At 37.5% G+C, this 23400-nt stretch overlaps 2 pseudogenes; both read left to right on the forward strand.

Annotated features, from left to right (window-relative positions):
• The first annotated feature begins 3968 nt into the window (after nt 1-3968).
• Nucleotides 3969-4714, forward strand: LOC116467832 (olfactory receptor 4A8-like; annotated as a pseudogene).
• A 16335-nt stretch (nt 4715-21049) lies between these two features.
• On the forward strand, nt 21050-23136 carry LOC131383568 (endogenous retrovirus group K member 8 Gag polyprotein-like; annotated as a pseudogene).
• The last annotated feature ends 264 nt before the right edge of the window (nt 23137-23400 follow it).

The raw sequence follows: 23400 nt of genomic DNA on the forward strand, positions 1-23400 counted from the left end.
AGTGGTCTTAGGGATATGCTAGTTGAATGACTGAAAGACTGAAAAGTTTGGCTTCTGTCTGTGGGAAAGCTCTGTCATTGTTTTTTCCATGAAGTTAAATCTCGGCATTATCCTTGTTAGGCACAAAGCTTAATAAATGGACACATGAATGTTATTGTCCAGCTTAATTTCCACTAATTAGGTCAACTTTACCATGTCATGCAGAGATGGTCTCTTTGTTTCTCTATGAAGAAATTTTCCAGCAGTTGAGAATGTTCCATTACATTTGCACAGTAGATCTTGACAGTATGTGAAAACATCCTTATATTGTGGTCATCTGTTTTGGTGCTAAACTTCTCTAAAAAGAAGTGCTATACTTCTCTAAAGACTGAGATAATGAGAAGTCTGTGTGGAACTATGGAAACTGTAACTCCTAGGAATGAATTTTATATCCATGGATGAGCCACATGTATTCCTGTGTTTTATGAGAACACATAGATGCATGAGGTATCTACAATAATCCTTGCTGAAAGAAGCATTGCTTTTCTGGACCAAGATGTGACTGTAGGAAACCATTCAAAAGAGATATTCATTGAAAATTCCTGTGATATGTTGAAATATAGCTAGTGTCTTAAAAACCAATGGTTTTATTAGATAAATTCTAATTGGAAAAATTAAGCTGGCAAACATGAAAATTTATCAGAATATGCAATGTATATTTGGTTTTAATATACAGTCTAATTAATTGGTTGCCTTTTTCCATTTGCTAAATTAGAAGAGAAACATGTTCCATATTACATGTATAATAAATAAACCAATAGTTATATACTCTTAGTTTATGAGATGTTATATTTTACAGGATATATTGATAAAGGTATACAATTATTTTATACACATTTGGTTAGAGAATTTAAAATTCCAGATCATGTCATGTGTGTTAGAGTGCAAAGGAACAAATGCCTTTTATGTTTTAGAAGCATAATATGAACTTTTACTTATGAATCAAAAAATTATACCAGTAAACATACTAGCAGATATATATGCCCAGGAAGGTACCTAGTTTACTGTCATTTAAATAGATTTATAAAATTGTGACTGTGAAATATAATATTATAGAATTTTTTGTTATTATGGAATTTTGTCTTTTGAAAATGGCATGGTCTCAGGAAAGTATATTAATTTTTTTCCTAGAAAAATGGCTACTTAGAAGTCTACATTGAAAGCCTAGTAATGCTATCTTTCAGCATTTAACATATTATATTTTAAAGTATGTAAAATATAAGGGATAGGTTACATACCTACTTTTTTTTACAAGTACATAATTAAATTGCCAAATAGAATTATCCTGTTGAAATCTAGTTTTGATAATGAAAGGGGGAAAAGGCACTAAACCTTGCAGCAAGTAAGGTGTGAAAAAATAATAGAATTGGCTACAGACTACATTATTCCCTTGTGTTCTTCAGTAGGTGTGTCTCTATCAGTCTATAGCTTCAATATGACAGAACTCTGGAATCAGCTGGAAGTGGTAATGTGAAGGAGACATGTGGAATGTTCAGCAAAGTTGGTGTTTAGAGGAAACTCAAACTCTGTCTGCACACATCCTCCTCCACTCTCAGATGTGTGAAAATGGAATCATCCTATCTACATTTGAGGTGTAGTAATTCTACAGTTTTCCTACCAGTGAATTATCGGAAAGTTTGGGTTTGTATCTCTACTTGTCCCACTGTCCTCTGTAATTTAAGTTTGCTCTTTACCATCAGAACTAGGGACTTTGAGAAATCAATGTGTTTTTTCTTCTGAGTTTTCTTTTTTCTTTTCTTTTCTTTTCTTTCTTCTTCTTTTTTTTTTTTTGTTTGTTTATTAGGATTTGGTCTGTGTTTGGCTACCCCAAGAAGCCTCCTGAGTCACCTCGGGACCCACAGGAGGTTGTGCTTCCAGTATTTCCTCACTAAAATATCTTTACGAAGAAGATTTTTAGAAGAATACTTGCCTTAATTATCACATTAACCTTAGTCTTTTTATTACATGTGGATATTAACTTATTTATTATAATTACTTTGTTTTCCGATTTGACTTCTTTTTCTTTCATTTTCTACCATATAGTTCTCTCTCTCTGATGAGGGGTCCAATTTTTCTACTGTAATTCTGCCTGATCTTGTCAAGATACATTCCATCACAGATAAAATCACTACTCATACATAACTAAATAGATAAATCCTAAGACATACAATTATATTGTGTTCCCCAAAAGCTTTTCCTGAATTATAGGAGTCTTCTTGCTTTTCCTCTGGACTATGTCTATAAATCTTTTCAAATTGACAGATATCCAGATGATGAGTTCTGATCCAATGTTCACAGTGAATCATTCAGGAACATGAGTAATAGCTACCGTTTACTGAGCCTTTACGAGGTGCCAGCCAGTGTTCTAGGCACTTTACTTTGCTGTAATAAAACAACCCTAAGATGTCTTAAATCAAAGTGAAGCATAGAGAGGTTTGGTAAGTGGCCCAAAGTCACATAGTAAGTGGTGAAGCTGGGGTCTTAGCTGAGACAGTGTGGCTCCAATGTCCACATTATTCACCACATTCTATGCTTTTTACGAATGCCTTGAATCTTAAATAGGCACATATTGAGTGAGAAATTTGTAGTCATTATTTACTCACTGTAACCATGAAATATCTAGCACTGACTACCATTATTCATGTAACAGGCATGAGCTTGGAAATTGCTAATTATAAATATATAAAAATGAAAAAAAATCAGCAGAATAGAATAAGGGAGAGGTGTACTACTAGTTTCGTAGGTGGTTGACTAGGAAGGATTCTCAGTTTATCTAATTTAATCACACTGTTTTCCAGTAAGAAAACTGAGACAGGTTTCTAAATGCATTCAGAAAATGACTGAAATCCATGCCACCTTACAGTGAACTTGGAATTTCTCTTTGAGTATGCTTTTTTTGGAATCTGGACATGAAGGTTCTATTTTTTAGTACTCTTGGTATCTAATCTATCAAGTTCACCCAAAGAATTTAGAAAAAAATACTCACTACTAATGTGGCAGTTGATGATAATCATGAGTTAGTTCACTGGAGTTCAAAATTAGTTGCTGAAAATCAGGATATTGTTGTAAGTGTGATAAAAAATAATGACATAGGCAAGGATATGATCTAGAGACTTATAGCTCCTTATAAGGTGAAAAGACAGTCATACTAAGTAATTGCCACAGGGAATAATGTGATAAATAATATTTTACTATTTATACCGGTTAATGTCCTGTCTCTTGACATTTAATGAGATATTCATAAAGACTGAACATCCGTTGAGAAATCAAGGACCAAATGTCTAACAGTGGAATTCCACAGTACTGATGGAGATATTTCAGAGGATGTTATTTTTGATGCTACACTGATCATAAACTAAAGATACCACAACAACTACAAACTCAAAGGACTGAATCTATGCCAATTTTCTTATTTAGAGTTTATTACCACCACCATAAAGTAGGTTTCTTGAGACCAAGAATCTGTTGCCTATTCACCATAGCTATCTGTTGTGCCAAGAAATATGTTTTAAATAGGGAGTTATGAAAGTATGAATGGCTGTTGGGCATTTGATTCTTCTTCTGTATAGAATATTCACTAAAGCTTAAGAGACAGAAGCTGTTACCTATAGGCTTAACCTATAATCTTTGAGGAGATGAGCAACTCAATAGAGACTTACTAAATGTTTATTGTGCATAAACCACTGTTGAAGACATACAGATGAAGATGTGCTCTGTGACATCATGGATGTATTCATGCTCCTGTTCACTGTTTCATTACAGGTCCTGTCCTTCTGAGCTCTCAACTCTGATACAAGCCTTAGAGAAGAGTAAATGGGACCTAGTAACAATGTTACAGAATTTGTCCTCCTGGCCCTCACTCAGGATCCTGATGTGCAAAAAGGCAAAAAGCATTATTTGTAATGTTTTTATTCACATACATTGTGACTATGGTGGGCAACCTGCTCATTGTGGTGACCATTTTTGCCCCTCCCTCTTTGGGCTCCCCAATGTACTTCTTCCTCACCTGCCTGTCATTTATGGATGCTGTATATTCCACTTAATTTTCTCCTAAATTGATGATAGATGTACTCTGTGATAAAAAGTCTGTTTCTTTCCTGGCTTGCATGGGCCAGCTATTTGCAGACCACCTATGTGGTGGTGTTGAAGTCTTTCTTTAGGTGGGGATGGCCTATGATCGCTATGTGGCCATCTGTTAGCCACTGCACTATTTGATCACCGTGAATTGACTGGTTTGCATCCTTCTGTTGGTGGTGGCCGTGACTGAAGGATTTTGCATTCTATGTTTCAAATGGTTATTGTGTACAGTCTCCCTTTCTGTGGCCCCAATGTCATTGACCACATTGTCTGTGACATGTACCCATTACTGGAACTGGCATACACTGACACCTACCTTATAGGGCTCACTGCGATTGCCAGTGGTGGAGCAATCTGTATGGTCATCTTCTCCCTTCTACTAACCTCCTATGGAGTCATCCTAAACTTCCTTAAAACTTATAGTCAGGAAGGGAGGCATAGAACCCTTTCTACCTGCAGCTCTCACATTACCGTGGTTGTCCTCTTTTTTGTTCCCTGTATTTTCATGTATGTTAGACCTGTTTCAAACTTCCCTATTGGTAAATTCATGACTGTGTTTTATACATTTATCACACCCAAGTTGAATCCATTAATCTAACCACTGAGAAATTTAGAGATGAGAATTGCTATGAAAAAACTCTGGTGTAAAAACTGAACTATAGTTAGAATAAGGGTGTTCTGGCTGCATGTGGTGGCTCATGCCTGTAATCCCACCATTTTGGGAGGCTGAGGTGGGTGGATCACGAAATCAGGCATTTGAGACCACTCTAGACAGTATTTCTTCTAAAAAATACAAAAATTAGCTGGGCGTAGTGGCACGTGCCTCTAGTCCCAGCTACTCAGGAGGCTGAGGCAGCAGAGTCACTTGAGCCCAGGAGGTGGAGGTTTCAGTGAGCTGAGATTGTGCCACTACATTCCAGCCTGGGTGACAGAGTGAGACACCATCTCAAAATAAATAAATAAATAAATACATATACAAATAAATAAATAATAAGGGTGTTTCTCTTCTTTTAGTAGAGGTATATGTAGACAACATATTTGCCATGATACTGTTAGACATCTAAAGGCAATTCAGGTATACTAGGTTGGGAAGGCAGGATTTAGAATCTCCAAACTCATAGAGATGTCATCTCATCATGGCATCTGTTTAAATGTTCAAGAACTCAAATTCTATATCTAGACAGAGTGTGGATGGGATCCTTGGGTGCAATTTCTATTGTGCACTTTTTAAATTATGGTTTTTCTGTATTTACAGATCTATTGAGACAGGGAATTTCTTCCACATGCCCAGCACACAATGGAGAAAGAGAGGTCTAGGCAATTAAATAGATGTTTCTGTTCACAAGGGAAGGCAATGGTGCTTTCTTCAGTGTGATTTACTTGAAGACTTTGTAGAATATATAAGCACCATACTCACAGATATCTTTGAAACTGGAAATGTATAATTGCATTCATACCACTGAGCAGCAGGAGTGGAAACCTATGTGAGAAGTTCCTTTTTTCTGAAAGTTATGGTTATGAATATGATATACTTCCCAGAGCTGCCTCCTAAAATACATTTCTTTACATACTATTTCCATTTTATTAAGATATTTTGTTAAGCTTTGCCACTAATGACATTAAGTTATGTCTCTTTGAAAGCCCAATAACTTCTCATTAGTTGCCTTTCCAATGGGCTTCCTCTGGCCGATCTATCAGGAATTATTGAATCCCAAATCCCAATAATCATCACAGAGTGGCAGGAGTGGATTTCTGCAAGAGTCTCCAGTTTGCATATGTTCATATATATTACGCCTCCAAAAATGACTGCATTAGGTTCTTAGGTCTAACGGCATTGCATGAGCAACTTCCCATTAGGAATCTTCTAGAGCCCTTGTCATTTATTTCTTATCACTGTATGTTGGAGATCTAATGGTATAATTGCTAAGGTTTGTGAAATGTCTCTGATGGTCAGGACCCATGCTATTCCCAGAATCTTGCGTGATTAGTCTAAGCTCTGTTTGTTGACTAGACTGATCAATGACATTTGACTACTTATATTTACTGTAGTCCCCGTGCTTTTCCACGTTGCTTCTTCTGAGGAAGAAACTATTACAATATTATCAAAGTAATGAATTAATTTATTTTGATTATGTTCACATCTAAGTTTCATTTCACCAAATTATGGCGTTATGCTAAGTATATATCTTTGGGCAAAATGGCAACCATATGTTGCATTTCTTTCCACATAAAAGCAAACTATTCTGGATATTCCTTTAATTCTAAAAGTTGATCTGGAAGCCCAAAGATATAAGATTTGTAATTAAAATTTTGAAAGACTAATGAATCATTCTGAATAAGACAGATTACAATTTTATAACAATTAAAATAATATGGTGCTGTTTGAAATATAAAGATAAATAAATAAAAGTACTTGTAAGTTAAAACCATTCCATAAATACATTTAAAATGCAGCTGTTTCAGTTAGCATGTTTTTGGTTCAAATGATAGAACACTGAATTCAAACTTTTGTGAAATATAAGAATATTGATAGGCTAACATAATTTCATTTTTTAATATTATGAAAATATTCAAGGTGAGTTAATAAAATGGATCAATTATGTTTTTAAAGAAGGCTTTTCTTTGTTTGTTTTGTCCCATGAGCCACAATATTGGATTAAATCTAGCTCTCCTATCACAAGAAGGGTTGTTATCTGTATTGAGTTAGAGAGCGCTCTTCCCACAACTGTGGCAGAGGTAATTGACCTGATTGTGATGTGGAATGGAGATGTTATAACACAATGGCTGCAAGAAATAATACTTTTTTCTTCCAGTTTACTTACTTGAACACATCTTGGCATTTCCTTTTCCAATAGTGATAATAAATGAGAAAGTACAGGAGTCCTTTCCTGAATGGGTATAATGAACAGGGATGAGACATTTTGAGGATGAAAGTCTGGACTATCCCATTCAATAAGTAATGAGATCTGCAGAGATGCTAGTGGAAGGTGAAACGGGAAAAAATTGATAAGGAAGAAGTTGGTAAATGGCAGTGGCAACGCTGAGATCAGCTGCAGTTGCAAGAGACATAGTTTGTCATTGAATCTTTCTCTTCTAGTTCCCCTCAAGTAAGAGAATCCTAAAAGAGCTGTTCTGATAATGTCTAAGAATATATAAATTCAAGTGGCATAAGGGCTATATTATGGTCTATATGAAGAGGCTCTGCCTTGCCCTTCATTTAGGAAAGAAGAATTTATTTTTCCAGCTGTTGGGTGTTCTGTTAGTAGACAGCAGTCAGATGATAGCCCTTTCAGTGTATTTAGACGTTGCAGAAAGCCACCTCAATAAAGGTCTCATGCCCTTTCTCAGAGTAGTCCCTTTTTGCATCCAGGTTAATATTTAGGTTCAGGTAACCTTAAAGTACAAGCAGGAAATATGGTCCTTTTCTTGAAGAAAATAATTAATTTTGTTAAAAAAATTTGAATCTAGATAATTAAAATGACAATAATCATAGGAACATGTGGAATTGGATCTTGTGTATATTGAAATGGAGAAGGACATTGATTAGGCTGCATGGGGAATGTTTATCACTGTGAAGATAATCTCCTGTAAATACATGTGACACAAGGTTTATGTTGACTAAAATTACTGAGCACATACTGTGTGTCAGACATATAGAAGAAAGCATTCCAAGTTTTTAGGGTGGAATGTTCAGGGTGGCACCATGACTCACCCTTTAGGAGGCCATTCCAACGTTCTATCTAGACAATATCTTCTAGGTGATGGGAAATGTAGTCACAGTGGTGAATTCTATGGTGTTGAGTAATTTGCTTTACTTTATTTACTAGAAAAGATATCCCCTGGTTAGAAATGACAGTGATTGTTGTACCATGGCAATGAATCATCCCCATGAATAATAAATAAGACTAAAGTACTGGGACAATCATATAACCAGAATATATAATATAATGACAAGATGCTGTCTCCACCACATTGAGATTTGCAATAAAGTAAGCTGGAATAGGGATGTTGGCTGGTTTCCCTAGCTATTTGTGTCATGTTAGAGAGTCAGTAATGGACATTGCTTATGGCATCTTGGACCTTGAGCATTGACAGTAGCCGCAACAGCCATGGTGAAAGGCAGATTATGTTTTTTGAGTCCTTGTAAAGTATTCATCACTGCCACAGGGACTACAAAGATGACTGGAATAAAAAAAAGGCCTGACTGATATCTAAAATATAGTTCACGTTGCTAACCACATTTCTGCAAGGCTCCTCTGCAGTGGATTCTCTTTTATAGGCATTTATGTGAGAAACTAACTGTGCATTTGGTGCCCATTCTTGGATATCCATACCACTCCAAATGCTTTGTAATCTCTTTTCCATTTTTAAATTTCAAATTTCCTCAATATCTTATCAAATCTGTTAGCCATGTTCCCGAGTCTTTGTGGACACCTAACTCAGGCTATTTCTCTTTCCACATGAAATGGAAAACCAAACATAATCCTCAAAATACCGCTCACTGGGATGCTTTTGCTTCACCTCAGTGCTTCAATATCACCTTGCAGGAAGAGTACTGTGCAGCATTTGTCCAGTTTCACCTGCTTTTCCATACCAAGCAAATTGGTAATGTTTTTTGTTGTAGTCTTTCAAACATAGTTTGTTTTCATTCTTTCTAGTGCTACTGAGGTTTTCTTCACAAATATTTTGTGTACTTAAAGTGTACAATATAATGTTTGATATATGTATACATTGTGAAGTGATTACCACTATGAAGCTAATGTATCCATTATCTCACATAGTTACCTTTATTTGTGATAAGAACATTTAAGACGACTTGGAACCAACGCAAATGTCCAACAACGATAGACTGGATTAAGAAAATGTGGCACATATACACCATGGAATACTATGCAGCCATAAAAAATGATGAGTTCATGTCCTTTGTAGGCACATGGATGAAACTGGAAAACATCATTCTCAGTAAACTGTCGCAAGGACAAAAAACCAAACACCGCATGTTCTCACTCACAGGTGGGAATTGAACAATGAGAACTCATGGACACAGGAAGGGGAACATCACACTCCAGGGACTGTTGTGGGGTTGGGGGATGGGGGAGGGGCAGCATTAGGAGATATACCTCATGCTAAATGATGAGTTAATGGGTGCAGCAAACCAACATGGCACATGGATACATATGTAACAAACCTGCACATTGTGCACATGCACCCTATAACCTAAAGTATAATAATAAAATTAAAAAATATATATATATTCTCTTAGCAAATTTCATGTATCCCATATGTATTAGGAATTACAATCAACGTGCTGTACATGAACTCTTCAGAACTTATTCATACTGCATTACTGAAACTTTGTAGCCTTTGACCAACATGTTATTTTCTTCAGCCCCAACCCCTGGCAACCACCATTCTAGTCTCTGCCTTTTACGTGTTTGACTTTTTTTAGATTGCACACATATGTGAGATTATGTGGCATTTATGTTTCGGTAGAGAAAGGAATTCTTGTGTAGTATTGTTGGAAATGTAAATTACTGTGGCTATTATAGGAAACTCTATGGAGTTTCCTCAAAAAATTATAATGAAAAATAAGATCTAGCAATCTGACTTCTTGTAATATATTTAAAGGAAAGAAAATCAATATTTTGAAAGGTGCTTGCACTTCCATGTATACTGCAGCATTATTCATAGTAATCAGGATATGAACACAAAAGTCTGTCAAAGATGAGTGGGTAAAGTTAATACATATCTAATGTGGAGTGATATATATGTATCTGTATACCTAATATGATATTGTTAATTGTAGTCTTCATGCTGTACCTTAGATTATGAGAATTTATTCATTCTGCATAGCTCAAAATTTGTGTCCTATATAGGTAATACAATATTATGCAATAAATATATCTATAACCCAATATTATTCAACCTTAAAAAATAAGAAAATTCTGCCATTTTTGGCAATGTGTATGGACCTGGAGGACTTGAATAACTTCATTATTTTATTGCACTTTTAATTGATGAATAATAATAATATGTATGTATAGAGTACCATATGATGTTTTGAGATCACTTGCAGTAACATGGATGAACCTGGAGTGCATTATGCTATGTGAAATGAATTCTTAAATGAATGTTTAGTGCATTAGTTTTTCAGTCTTTATCATTTTCTAATTAGTACAACTAAGATTTTGGCTGACTTTACAAGCTTTGGTAGGTAGTATTTGCTGAGAAAACAGAATGCTTATACACTGCTGGTGGGAGTGTAAATTCGTTCAATCTTTATGGAAAGCAGTGTGACAATCCCTCAGTGACCTAGAAACAGAATTAACAGTTCACCCAGCAATCTCATTATTGATTTTATGCTCAAAGGAACATAAATTGTCCTATTATAAAAATACATCAGTGCATATGTTAGTCTGTTTTTAAAACTGCTTATAAAGACATACCCGAGTTTGGCAATTTACAAAAGAAAAAGGTTTAATGGGCTTACTGTTCCAAGAGGCTAGAGAGGCCACACAATCATGGCAGAAGGCAAGGAGGAGCAACTTGTGTCTTACATGGATGGCAGCAGGCAAAGGGAGAGCTATTCAAGCAAACTACCCCTTATAAAACCATCAGATCTCCTGAGACTTATTTGCTATCATGAGAACAGCATGGGAAAGACCTACTCCAGTGATTTGATTACCTCGCATCAAGTCCCTCCCACAACATGTGGGAATTCAAGATGTGATTTGGGTAGGGACACAGCCAAACCATATCATTCTGCCTCCTGGCCCCTCCCAAATCTCATGTCCTCACGTTTCAAAACCAATAGTGAATTCCCAACAGTCCCCCAAATTCTTAACTCATTTCAGCATTAACTCAAAAGCCCACAGTCCTAGTCTTGTCTGAGACAAGGCAAGTCCCTTCTGCCTATGAGCCTGCAAAATCAAAAGCAAGTTAGTCACTTTCTAGATACAGTGGGGCTGCAGGCATTGGGTAAATATAGTCATTAGAAATGGGGGAAATTGGCCAAATAAAGGGGCTACAGGGCCCATGCAAGTCCAAAATCCAGTAAAGCAGTCAAATCTTAAAGCTTCAAAATGACCTCCTTGAACTCCATGTCTCACATCCAAGTCATGCTGATGCAAGAGGTGAACTCCCATGGTCTTGTATGGCTCTGCCCCTGTGGCTTTGCAGGGTATAGCCTTCCTCCTGGCTGGTTGCATAGGCTGGTGTTGTGTCTGTGGCTTTTCCAGGTGCAAGGTGCAAGCTGTCACTGTATCTACCGTTTTAGAGTCTGGAGGATGGAGGCTGTCTTCTCACAGCTCCACTGGGCAGCACCCCAGTGGTGACTCCCTGTGGGGGCTCTGACCCCAATTTTCCCTTCCACACTACCCTAACAGAGGTTCTCCATGAGTTCCCTGCCCTGCAGCAAACTTCTTCCTGGACATCCAGGCATCTCCATACATTCTCTGCATGTACCTGCAGGCTGAACACCCATGTAAGCTGCCAAGGCTTTGGGGTTGCGCCCTATGAAGCCACAGCCTGAACTGTGCCTTTCCCCCTTTTAGTCACGGCTGGAGCAGCTGTGATGCAGTGCACCAAGTCCCTAGACTACACACAACAGAGGGATGCTGGTCAGGCCCATGAAACCATTTTTCCTTCTAGACCTCAGGGCCAGAGATGGGAGGGGCTGCCACACAGTTCTCTGACATGCCCTGGAGGCATTTTCCACAGTGTCTTGGGGATTAACATTCGCTCCTCATTGCGTGTGCAAATATCTGCAGGCTGCTTGAATTTCTCCTCAGAAAATGGGATTTACTTTTCTATCGCATTGTCACATTGCATTTTTTTAAACTTTAATGCTCTGCTTCCCTTATAAAACTGAATGCCTTTAACAGCACCCATGTCACATCTTTAATGCTTTGCTGCTTAGAAATTTCTTCAGACAGATACCTGAAATAATCTCTCTCAAGTTCAAAGTTCCACAAATCTCTAGGGCAGGGGCAGAAACCTGCCAGTCTCTTTGCTAAAATTTAACAAGAGTCACCATTGCTCCAGTTCCCAACAAGTTCCTCATCTCCATCTGCTACCACCTCAGCCTGGATTTCATTGTCCATACCATTATCCATATTTTACTCAAAGCCATTCAACAAGCCTCTAGAAAATTCCAGTCATGCCCACATTTTCCTGTCTTCTTCTGAGCCCTCAAAATTTTTCCAACATCTGTCTGTTACCCAATTTGAAAGTCATTTCCTGTCCAGGTGTGGTGGCTCACACCTGTAATCCCAGCACCTTGGGAGGCTGATGCAGGTGGATCATGAGGTCAAGAGATTGAGGCCATCTTGGCCAATATGGTGAAACCCTGTCTCTACTAAACAATACAAAAGTTAGCCAGGCGTGGTGACAGACATCTGTAGTCCCCGCTACTTGGGAGCCTGAGGCAGGAGAATCGCTTGAACCCAGGAGGCAGAGGTTGAAGTGAGCTGAGATCATGCCACTGCCCTCAGCCTGGTGACAGAGTGAGACTCCGTCTCAAAAAAAAAAAAAAAAAAAAGTTGCTTCCTTATTTTTGGGTATCTTTTCAGTAGTGCCCCACTCTACTGGTACCAGTTTACTGTATTAGTCAATTTTCACACTGCTGATAAAGACATTCCCAAGAATGGGCAATTACAAAAGAAAGGTTTAGTGGACTTAACAGTTTCCAGTGGCAGGGGAGGCCTCACAATCATGGTAGAAGGTAAGGGGGGACAAGTCCTGTCTTACATGAATGATAGCAGTAAGAGTTAGCTTGGGCAGGCAAACTCCCCTTATGAAACCATCAGAAATTGTGAGTCTTATTCACAATCAAGAAAACAGCATGGGAAAGACCTACCCCATAATTCAATTACCTTCCACTCATCTGTCCCACAACACCTGTGAATTCAAGACAAGATCCGGGTGGAGACACAGCCAAACCATATCACATATGTTAATTACAGCAATATTTACAATAGCAAAGACATAGAATCAAACGAAATACTCATCAACAGTAGACTGGATTAAAAAATTGTATATATACATTATGGAATGCTATGCAGTGATAAAAACATAGAGATCATGTCCTTTGCACATGATAGACCCATGTGCAAAACACCATGGATAGACCCAGAGGCCATTATACTAAGCAAACTGCAAAAAATACTGCATGTTCTTACTTATAAGTGGGAGATAAGACTGGCTGTTCAAGCTAAACAAAGAGAACACATGGATACTAGAAGGGGAACAGCACACCCTGAGCCCTTCTTAACAGGGGCAGGTGGGAGTAGGGAAAATATCAGAAGAAATACCTATCAAATGCTATGCTTATTACTCAGGTGATGAAATTTCCTATCCACCAAACCCCCATGACATAGAGTTTTCCTATATAACAAGCCTGAACATGTACTCCTGAACCTAAATATATATATATATATATATACACACATACATATATACAGCCATATATCTTCAAGTATTTTACCTATCATCTTTCTGCAATTATACATAAATGTACATTAGAGTTTCTCACTGTGAACTTTATAGTTCTTTTATACCATTTTCTGCATTTACTTTATCGCTTTCTGCTTTGTTCTTCATATTTTATTCTAATCTTTCCTCTAGTTGACTATTTCTCTCTTTAACTGTTTCTAATTTTCTGTTACATTCAACCATTAAGTTCTAAATTGTGTTTATTTAATATGTTAGTTTTCACATTTAGTTGGTTCAATGTATTATGCATCTTGTTTTTTAATTATTTGTATACAAGAGGCACATTAAGAAATGCTTGTTTTTCATTATTTGAATCATCTATATCATTTTATTTTGCTTTTGTCTTATGATCAGGCTTTGTCTTCTCCTATACTTTGTTATTTTGGGTGCAGCATTTTGGATATAAAAATTGCAAGACATATTAAGACTTTTATTATGTTGATTTTCTTTAAAAGAGGATTGACTATTTTTCTAGCCAGCAGCTAAGACTGAAGATATAAAAATGCCAGACAACATTAATCCAATGAAGAAATGAGTTGACCTAAGCTAGGCTTGGGTTTCTCTGCATGCTATTCCATTGTCTATTCATCCCTACTCCTTTGTCTATTCATCATTACTCCAGGAATAAAGTACTCTGTAGTCTCAAATGAAAGCCTCGTTGTTCACAAAGGATTCTTTTCCTTGGTAGATTTTGAGTTTCACTTATTCTTCAGAGAACAACATCAGTATAAAGGTCACCCTGCTTTTCAGGCTTTCATTTGTGACTGTAGACTTACTCTGTACTTTTAGAGAAAAGAACCCAAAGGCATGGTTTAGCACTCTGGCTTTTCTTTGAAGTGTTATCCCCAGAAATTCTTTACTTATGAGTTCATGTCCTTTGTAGGGACATGGAGGAAACTGGAAGTCATCACTCTCAGTAAACTATCGCAAGGATAAAAAACCAAACACTGCATGTTCTCACTCATAGATGGGAATTGAACAATGAGAACACATAGACACAGGAAGGGGAACATCACACTCCAGGGACAGTTGTGGGGTGGGGGGAGGGGAGAGGGACAGCATTAGGAGATATACCTAATGCTAAATGATCAGTTAATGTATGCAGCACACCAACATGGCACATATATACATATGTAACAAACCTGCACATTGTGCACATGTACCCTAAAACTTAAAGCATAATAATAAAAAATAAATAAATAAATAATAAAGTTTTTTGTTTCATATTTTTCTAGCTCTTCTATTTTTTCTTATTTTAAATTTGGTGTAAAACAAGTGATTTCTGCTTTCTTAGAAGATAAATATATATTGTATCTATATTTTACTGTCCACTTTGGCAATAAATATGGGTTATAGTGAATTACTGTAGACTATGGCATATTTTGAGGCAATATCTACATCAGTTAATATTTTCAATGTATTTTTTCATTGGAGCAAATAAATTCAAATTCTGGGCTGTTGTACACATTATCTGAGCTAACAAACACTTTTGCCTCATTCAGATAAATGGAAAGCTTTTGTCTCATTCAGATAAATGGAAGTCAAAGAACTACTTCAGCTGGAAGGAACAAAGAGGATTATGCCTTCCTCTTGTATTAGTTCTCCATCTTGCAGTCATAATTTTTTTTTTTGAGACGGAGTCTCGCTCTGTCACCCAGGCTGGAGTGCAGTGGCGCGATCTCGGCTCACTGCAAGCTCTGCCTCCCGGGTTCACGCCATTCTCCTGCCTCAGCCTCTCCGAGTAGCTGGGACTACAGGCGCCCGCCACCACGCCCGGCTAATTTTTTGTATTTTTAGTAGAGACGGGGTTTCACCGTGGTCTCGATCTCCTGACCTCGTGATCCGCCCGCCTCGGCCTCCCAAAGTGCTGGGATTACAAGCGTGAGCCACCGCGCCCGGCCTTGCAGTCATAATTTAATGCATAATACCTTTGCTCACATCAGATCATTTTTCAGAATTAAAGATCCGTTTGTGCATCTTTTACCACTTACCAATAAGTGAATATAGTGTCTAGATGTGCTCTTTAAAACTTAGAAATCATCCAAATTACATTTTGAGTGGTTAGATTTAATCAATTTATTAGGCAAGTTGAAAACTGCCAACTTTTAATGGTGGCTATTACATGATAAATCATGTTTAGTGGTGCCTATTGCATGATAAATATCTTTAGCTGGTTCAGGTAAGTATTTATGAAAGTCTATACCAAGGCCCTTATGACACAGAAGTTCCAGTATTTAACTAAACATATAATGAGGCAAATGTGCTCAGTGGAGCCAATGACAAGCCAATTTATGGAATGAGCAATGTAAATCCTTAGGCGATGATTCCTTTGTTGGAAAATTACAATTTTTTTGTTGTAAAAATTGTTATTGAATTAATATTGGACTAAAATAAAGGGATTGAATTAATGGACTACATAACATTATGGTTGCATCTGACACAAATTCAGGCCTTGTTCAAAATCCTGTAGTCTAACCTAAAATTGCAGAACTATGACTATCTATCTTTCAGATAAGTAGAACATCAACTTCAGTTCAAGGCTCTCTGACTTTGAGCTTCAGGGCTTCCTGGGCACAGACTTCTAACAGCAAGGGTAAGGCACCTCTTTGCTGGTTTTATATTTGGGTAAGAAAATATGAGTCTGGTTCATTCTGGCTGAAATATTACTTGTCTTCCCTAAATATTTCATAATATGAAACTCATATTTTATTTTTCAATTTACCTTATAATTTTCTTATTTACATTACAGGCTTTACACATTACTTGGCATTCAGCTACTCTTCCTCGGCAAGAGCCAAGTCTTTTTCTTTAGGGATTGTTCTAGGGAAAAATGTGTTTGGAGAAATAACTTCATTTTAATTTGTTCTGAATATTCTAACTAACTAATCTATATTGACCTTACGATCTCTTTAATTTAAAATAGTGATGATGTAAAATTCATAGACTCTGTCTGCGCACATAGATTGAAGAATTATTTTCCTGATAGGAAAACTCATGTGATATCTGAAGAGTTAAACTCCTACCAAAGGTAGAATATGCCTTCAGTTGACATGTAGTTCTCTAGGTTTGATGTTTCCTTGTTGTATTCACCATTGCTTATAAATTTGGAAAAGTTCTCAATTTCCTGGAATGAGATTGGGGAGATATGAAGGACTGCATTTAATTAGAAAAGAAGTGTCTTAGGAATATACCATTTGAATGACTAAAAGATTTAATTTAAGCAGAACTCTTCAACTTTTCAGTCATTCAAAGAGCTTATTTCTAATACCACTTCTTTCCTAATTAAAAGCAAGAGAAAGCTCTGTCATAGACTTTTTTTCAAAGTTAATTCCCTGCATTTTCCTTGTTAGCTCCAGAGCTTAATAGCTAGACACGAGTGTTATCACAAATCCTCAATCACAGTAATGTAGTTATGACTGCTTCATGATAATTTACTGAGAAGAGAAACATTCAAGTAATAAATTTTAGTGTTGATAAATTGTTTGTTGGTTTGTTTGTGCCAGTAAATAATAAACTTGTCCAGGTTAATTTCCATTAATTAGGACAATTTTTTGTATATTCGTGCAAATGCAGGATCTTTGTTTTTCTATGGAGAAATTTTTTCAGCAGGTGAGAATACGCAACTACCTTTGTACAGTAAATATTGACATTATGTTTAAGTACTTTTACATTTTTGGTAATGCTTTGAGTACTTTTATACTTCTCTGAAAGACTGAAATAATGAGAAGCCCGTTTGAAAATACAGAAACTGGTTTACAGTCCCACCAACAGTGTAAAAGTGTTCCTATTTCTCCACATCCTCTCCAGCACCTGTTGTTTCCTGACTTTTTAATGATTGCCATTCTAACTGGTGTGAGATGGTATCTCATTGTGGTTGTGATTTGCATTTCTCCGATGGCCAGTGATGATGAGCATTTTTTCATCTGATTTTTGGCTGCATAAATGTCTTCTTTTGAGAAGTGTCTGTTCATATCCTTCACCCACTTTTTGATGGGGTCGTTTGTTTTTTTCTTGTAAATTTGTTTGAGTTCACTGTAGATTCTGGATATTAGCCCTTTGTCAGATGAGTAGGTTGCAAAAATTTTCTCCCATTCTGTAGGTTGCCTGTTCACTCTGATGGTAGTTTCTTTTGCTGTGCAGAAGCTCTTTAGTTTTAGATCCCATTTGTCAGTTGTGGCTTTTGTTGCCATTGCTTTTCATGTTTTAGACATGAAGTCCTTGCTCCTGCCTATGTCCTGAATGGTATTGCCTAGGTATTCTTCTATGGTTTTTATGGTTTTAGGTCTAACATTTAAGTCTTTAATCCATCTTGAATTAATTTTTGTATAAGATGTAAGGAAGGGATCCAGTTTCAGCTTTCTACATATGGCTAGCCAGTTTTCCCAGCACCATTTATTATATAGGGAATCCTATATAGGTTTGTCAAAGATCAGATGGTTGTAGATATGCAGCATTATGTCTGAGGGCTCTGTTCTGTTCCATTGGTCTATATCTCTGTTTTGGTACCAGTACCATGCTGTTTTGGTTACTGTAGCCTTGTAGTATAGTTTGAAGTAAGTCAGTGTGGTGATTCCTCAGGGATCTAGAACTAGCAATACCATTTGACTCAGCCATCCCATTACTGGGTATATACTCAAAGGATTATAAATCATGCTGCTATAAAGACACATGCACACATATGTTTATTGTGGCACTATTCACAATAGCAAAGACTTGGAACCAACCCAAATGTCCAACAATGATAGACTGGATTAAGAAAATGTGGCACATATACACCATGGAATACTATGCAGCCATAAAAAGGGTGAGTTCATGTCCTTTGCAGGGACATGGATGAAGCTGGAAACTATCATTCTCAGCAAACTATCGCAAGGGCAAAAAACCAAACACCGCATGTTCTCACTCATAGGTGGAATTGAACAATGAGAACACATGGACACAGGAAGGGGAACATCACACTCTGGGTCCTGTTGTGGGGTGGTGGGATGGGGGAGGGATAGCATTAGGAGATATACCTAATGCTAAATGATGAGTTAATGGGTGTAGCACACCAACATGGCATATATATATATATATATATATAGCAAACCTGCACGTTGTGCACGTGTACTCTAAAACCTTAAAGTATAATAATAAAAAAAAGAAAATTCAGAAACTGAAGAAACTAAAAACTATTTTTGGATCCACAATAAGCAATCCATTTTCATGTGTTTTATGATCACACATAGATGCAGGAAGTATCTACAGTAACCCTCAGTAAAAGGAGCATTGATTCTTTGGACCAAGGACAAAGCTCACGATGTGAATTCTTGAAACCACTGACAGAAATATTCATTAAAAATTCCTGTGATATGTTTAAATATGGCTAATGTTTTAACCATTACATTTTCATTAGAGGAATTCTAACCGAGAAAATTAAGCTAGCAAAATGTAAACATTAATCAGAATATATCAAGAATGTTTCATTTTAGAATACAGTCTGATAGGCATTTATTTTCCATTTTGCCATTAAGTAGAGAAAAATGTTCCATGTTACATTTGTAATAAATAAATGAACAGATTTATCATCTTAATTTATAGGATATAATATTTTACATACTATGTTAATCAATATATAGCATAAATTTTAGATATATTTGATTAAATAACTTAAAATTGCATATCCTGACAAGTGTGTTAGTGTGTAAAGGAATCAATGACTATTATGTTCTGGAAGCATAATATGAATTTTATGTGTAAATCTAAAAATTATCTCTGCAAATATATTGGTATATGCATATAAATTATCCCATGCTCCAGAAAGTACTTTGTGTATTGTCATTAAGAGACATTTATACAACTGTAATTGTTAAGTACTTTGCAGGGTTGTTTTTAAGTTTACGGAATTTTATCTTTTGAAAATGTCATGTTGTGAAGAAACTAAGTTAATATTTTTTTCGTTAGAAAAGTGTTAACTTAGTGGTTTAAGTTAATAGTCTATTATTACTATCTTTCTTTTTTTAAGTATTAAATCTTTGATGACTTAAAGAATAGGGAATAGTTTACGTATCCTATTTTTTTTCAAGTAAACTGTTACACTGCCCAACAGAAGATATAGCATGATGAAATTTATCGCTGATTAATAGAGAAAAGGAACTAATACTTGTAGCAAGTAAGGTGTGGAAAAAAGAGAATTGAATGTAGACTACATTATACTCTCATGTTCTTCAGCAGCTGTGTTTCTATCAGTCTACAGCTTCAAGAATGACAGAAATCCAGAATTAGCTGGAAGAGGGAATGTGAATGACACATAGACTGTCCATCACAGCTGGCTTCTAGAGACAGCTCCAACTTTGCCTGCATGTGTGCTCTTCCACTGCCAGATCTGTGTAAACGGAATCATCTTGTCTACTGTGAGGAAAAGGAAGAGAGATCAGATTGTTAATGTGTCTGTATAGAAAGTAGACATAAGAGACTCTATTTTAATCTGTAACCTTACCCCTAACCCGGTGCTCCCTGAAGCATGTGCTGTGTCAACTCAGGGTTAAATGGATTAAGGGCTGCACAAGATGTGCTTTGTTAAACAAATGCTTGAAGGCAGCATGCTCCTTAAGAGTCATCACCACTCCCTAATCTCAAGTACCCAGGGACACAAAACACTGCGGAAGGCCGCAGAGACCTCTGCTTAGGAAAGCCAGGTATTGTCCAAAGTTTCTCTCCATGTGATAATCTGAAATATGGCCTCATGGGAAGGGAAAGACCTGACCATCCCCCAGCCCAACACCCATAAATGGTCTGTGCTGAGGAGGATTAGTAAAAGAGGAAGGAACGCCTCTTTGCAGTTGAGACAAGAGGAAGGCATCTGTCTCCTGCCCATCTCTGGGCAATGGAATGTCTCAGAGTAAAATCCGATTGTATATTCCATCTACTGAAATAGGGGAAAACTGCCTTAGGGCTGGAAGTGGGACATGTTGGCAGCAATACTGCTCTTTAAGGCATTAAGATGTTTATGTATATGCACATCAAAAGTGCAGCACTTTTTTCTTTACCTTGTTTATGATGCAGAGACATTTGTTCACTTGTTTACCTTCTGACTTTCTCTCCACTACTATCCTATTATCCTGCCATGCCCGATGATGATCAATAAATACTAAGGGAACTCCGAGGCTGGTGCCAGCGTGGATCCTCTGCATGCTGAACTGGCCCCCCGGGCCCCTTTTTCTTTCTCTATACTTTGTCTCTGTGTCTCTTTCTTTTCCAAGTCTCTCATCCCACCTAATGAGAAACACCCATAGGTGTGGAGGGGCAACCCTCCCCTTCATCTGGTGCCCAACGTGGGTGCTTTTCTCTAGGGTGAAGTATGCTCAAGCGGTCATTGAGGACAAGTCAAGGAGAGATCCCGAGTACTTCTACAGTCAGCCTTACGGTAAGCTTGTGCACTCGAAAGAAGCCAGGGTAACAATGGGGCAAACTGAAAGTAAAACTAAAAGTTGTATATGCCTCTTATCTCAGCTTTATTAAAATTCTTTTAAAAAGGGGGAGAGTTAGAGTATCTACAAAAAATCTAATCAAGCTATTTCAAACATAGAACAATTTTGCCCATGGTTTCCAGAACAAGGAACTTTAGATCTAAAAGGTTGGAAAAAAATTGACAAAGAACTAAAACAAGCAGTTAGGGAGGATAAAATCATCCCACTTACAGTATGGAATGATTGGGCCATTATTAAAGCAGCTTTAGAACCATTTCAAACAGAAGATAGCATTTCAGTTTCTGATGCCCCTGGAAGCTGTGTAATAGATTGTAAAGAAGAGACAGGGAGAAAATCCTGGAAAAAAATGGAAAGTTTACATTGTGACTATGTAGCAGAGCCGGTAATGGCTCAGTCAACGCAAAATGTTGACTATAATCAATTACAGGAGGTGATATATCCTAAAATGTTAAAATTAGAAGGAAAAGGTCCAGAATTAGTGGGTCCATCAGAATCTAAACCACGAGGAACAAGTCTTCTTCCAGCAGGTCAGGTGCCTGTAGCATTACAACCTCAAACGCAGGTTAGAGAAATTAAGACCCAACTGCCAGTAGTTTCTCAATACTGGCCGCTGGCTGAACTTCCGTATCGGCCACCCCCAGAAAGTCAGTATGGACATCCAGGAACGCTCCCAGCACCATGGGGCAGGGTGCCATACCCTCAGCCACCCACTATGAGACTTAATCCTACAGCACCACCTAGTCAACAGGGTAGTGCATTACATGAAATTATTGATAAGTCAAGAAAGCAAGGAGATATTGAGGTGTGGCAATTCCCAGTAATGTCAGAACTGATACCACCTGGAGAAGGGGTCCAAGAGGGAAAGCCTCCCACAGTTGAGGCCAGATACGAGTCTTTTTCTATAAAAATGCTAAAAGATATGAAAAAGGGAGTAAAACAGTATGAACCCAACTCCCCTTATATGAAGACATTATTAGATTCCATTGCTCATGGACATAGACTCATTCCTTATGATTGGGAGATTTTGGCAAAATCGTCTCTCTTACCCTCTCAATTTTTAGTTTAAGACTTGATGGATTGATGGGACACAAGAACAGGTCCAAAGAAATAGGGCTAACAATCCTCCAGTTAACATAGATGCAGATCAACTATTAGGAACAGGTCAAAATTGGAGCACTGTTAGTCAACAAGCATTAATGCAAAATGAGGCCATTGAGCAAGTTTGAGCTATCTGCCTTAGAGCCTGGGAAAAAATCCAAGACCCAGGAACCGCCTGCCCCTCATTTAATACAATAAGGCAAGGTTCAAAAGAGCCCTACCCTGACTTTGTGGCAAGGCTCCAAGATGTTGCTCAGAAGTTAATTGCCGATGAAAATGCCTGTAAGGTCATAGTGGAGTTGATGGCATACAAAAACACCAATCCCGAGTGTCAACCAGCCATTAAGCCATTAAAAGGAATGGTTCCCACAGGATCAGATGTAATCTCAGAATATGTAAAAGCCTGTGATGGAATTGGAGGAGCTATGCATAAAGCTATGCTTATGGCTCAAGCAATAACGGGAGTTGCTTTAGGAGGACAAGTTAGAGCATTTGGAGGGAAATTTTATAACTGTGGTCAAATTGGTCATCTAAAAAAGAATTGCCCAGTCTCAAATAAACAAAATATAACTATTCAAGCTACTATGACAACAGGTAAAGAGCCACCTGACTTATGTCCAAGATGTAAAAAAGGAAAATATTGGGCTAGTCAATGTCATTCTAAATTTGATAGAAATGGGCAACCATTGTCAGGAAACCAGCAAAGGGGCCAGCCTCAGGCCCTGCAACAAACTGGGGCATTTCCAATTCAGCCCTTTGTTCCTCAGGGTTTTCAGGGACTACAATCCCCACTGTCCCAAGTGCCTCAGGGAATGAGCCAGTTACCACAATACAACAATTGTCCCCCACCACAAGTGGCAGTGCAGCAGTAGATTTATGTACAATAAAAAGCAGTTTCTCTGCTTCCAGGGGAGCCCCCACAAAAAATCCCCACAGGAGTATATGGCCCACCACTGCCTGAGGGGACTGTAGGACTAATCTTAGGAAGATTAAGTCTAAATCTCAAGGGAGTTCAAATTCATACTGGTGTGGTTGATTCAGACTATAAAGATGAAATTCAATTGGTTATTAGCTCTTCAATTCCTTGGAGTGCCAGTCCAGGAGACAGGATTGCTCAATTATTACTCCTGCCTTATATTAAGGTTGAAAATAATGAGATAAAAAAACAGGAGGGATTGGAAGCACTGATCCAACAGGAAAGGCTGCATATTGGGCAAGTCACGTC

Source organism: Hylobates moloch, unplaced genomic scaffold (genome assembly GCF_009828535.3).
Source record: "Hylobates moloch isolate HMO894 unplaced genomic scaffold, HMol_V3 SCAFFOLD_5, whole genome shotgun sequence".
In the NCBI taxonomy this organism is placed as follows: Eukaryota; Metazoa; Chordata; class Mammalia; order Primates; family Hylobatidae; genus Hylobates; species Hylobates moloch.